A 2,500-nucleotide genomic window follows, 5' to 3' on the forward strand; every position below is an offset into this window, starting at 1 on the left:
TGGACTATGCCACTGGGGCCGAAGTCGACTCCCAAGTACCTTACCGATTCCCCTGTCGGTATCATGTGGATTTTAGTACCACATATTGTCCATGGATCCAGCCCATTCACCACTCCTTCATCGATCCAGAATCCATGGCATTTTTTCGGTTGGACATTCAGTCCAGTTTTATGGCAGAAGTCCTCCAGCATCAATAGGTTATGTACCATGCCTTCCCTTGAGTCACTCACCAGTACCAGATCATCGGCAAAGGCCAGCGTGGTGAGTTTGCGCTCACCCCATTCCATACCAGAACCCGCCATCTCTAGGCTATGGATGAGAGGATCCATAGCAAGGTTGAATAGCAGTGGGGACATTGGATCACCTTGCTTTACTCCAACCTTCATTTTTATAGGTTCGGTTTTGGCCGTCCCGCAACCTATCCTGGTCACGCAGTCCACATAGGAGTTCCTTATCAACTCCACCACATGGTTGTCTAAGCCCCGCCGTTTTAGAGCACACAGGATATGCTCATGAGCCACTGAGTCAAATGCCTTAGCAAAGTCCACAAACACGACTGCCAGTGATTTACCTGAGGTTTTTGAGTGTCTAACCACTTCATCCAATATCATTAAATTCTCACCACATCCTTCCGCATCCGACAAGAAACCCCTCTGCCTGGGATTAATAGGGCAAGCCCGCCCTAACCTCATTGTTATGATCCTCGAGAATAGTCTGAGTACCATTGAGCCAATAGTTACCGGTCTCCAGCCGTTTATTGTCTTTAGCTCATTAGGATCATTCGATTTCGGCAGCAGTCGTGTTCTGCACTCCTTAAAGGCTCTCGGAATTATTCCATTCATCAACCATGCTGTGTACAGCCGTGCCAGTTGCCTCCCACTCGGGTCCCAGTCCAGTAATGCCTTTTTACTGATCCTGTCTGGTCCCGGTGCCGTGCCATTAGCCATTCTGGTCAGGTTTGATTTAACCTCTTTACCCAGGATGGGGGTATTCATCTCTTCATTCAACGCCCCTCCAATCGAGACAAAACCATCCAAGCCAGTGAAGTGAGTACCTTTCTCCCATCGCTGCTGAAATACTGTCTGTATTTCTTGTATCGGTATCTTACATTGGTCTGCTGATCCTCCTTTAAGGATCATATCCATGAGTCTGCTTTTATCCTTTTTGTAAAGGTTTTGGTACTCTCTGTATTTTTCTCGTTTTTCATTCTTTCGTATTTTACCTTTACTCCACTGCTTGGTTTTTCTCTCAAGATTCGGGGGTCTTTTGAGTGATACCACGCCTCCTCCCAGTTCAGAGATCAGTTCTGATGCATACGACTCCATCGTTTCAGGCATACGATCTGCGTCACCCAACCATGTCGCGATGGCCCTGAGCTCTTTACCATCCTCTGTATCACCCGCCGTTTCTAGTATTTCCCGCATCCTTCTCACACAGCCTTCTTCGGGTGACATCATTGGGACCTTTTTGGTATCATAGTCTCCAGGGTTTTGCACCTTCTGATGTTCCTCTGGGCCATCGCTTGCCATGCTCCCATGCAGGAGTCGCCTTGTCAACCTCACCAGTCCATGCGCTTTATCATCGTCTGTGTCCTTGCCAATTTTGGGTGATTCACCCATCTCGCTCCTTTCATCGCCTGTGGTTATTAAGTCATTACTTGTCTTATTCCTTTTGCCTTTGATCCGCTCTCTGCCCGCATTGAGTTTCTCCAACTTAATTTTGTTCCATTGCACGGGGTGGGCATGTCTTTTGTGTTGTGATACACCCACAGCTTTAGTGAAACTCCTGTTGCAGATATCGCAGGAGAAATTGTGGTTACTTTTAACTCTGCTATATGTACCTTTGCATTTCGGTACATGACATGCAATAGAATGGCAGTTCATTGAGCTTTTATTACACTTTTGGCATGTGTAATTTACAGCACATCTCCTGTGCCTTGCCAAGAAGTGTTTTGCCAGTAGCCATATACCCCATATATTCAACCCACATATTGGGCATGAGAGCGAGATCCTTGGCACCGTTATTACCACAATGTTTCTAGGCGAGCCGGGGCTGTTCCTCTTTCTCATGGAGCTCATTGTTTCCGTTCCCGGTGATTTCTGCACGTAGGAGACACATTTTCCTTTAGCTTCTGGTACTGGTTGGGGACTCCACACGACCACCTTTGGCTCTACTCTCATTGGCGAGCTTCCGCTGATCATTAATTCAGAGTCCCCTGAGGGCTTCCCAAGAGTTTTACCAGCCAAGTTCCATCCGCTCCCACGGCTTCGCTGATCACCCTCTTGGGACTGCATGTTTGGTAGCCTGGACTTCCTTGCTAGGGAGTTTTCGCTTCCACCATTCCGTGCCAACATTACCATTTTCTCTGAGATTCCATTTCCAATCTTCTGGTGCTTCTGATTAATGCACCAGAGTGGATCACCGTTCCTTTTCTTTGTTGCACTATGGTGGATCCGTCCTTCTGGCATGTGTGCCACCATACACACATCCAGGGGAGGTT

At 47.6% G+C, this 2,500-nt stretch overlaps 1 pseudogene; it reads right to left on the reverse strand.

Moving 5' to 3' along the window:
* Positions 1–2,500, reverse strand: part of LOC147125752 (28S ribosomal RNA) — a 9,510-nt pseudogene that overhangs the window by 3,470 nt on the left and 3,540 nt on the right.

This window comes from Filicampus tigris, unplaced genomic scaffold, assembly GCF_054856515.1.
Source record: "Filicampus tigris isolate MCC_2025a unplaced genomic scaffold, RoL_Ftig_1.0 HiC_scaffold_36, whole genome shotgun sequence".
Classification (NCBI taxonomy): Eukaryota; Metazoa; Chordata; class Actinopteri; order Syngnathiformes; family Syngnathidae; genus Filicampus; species Filicampus tigris.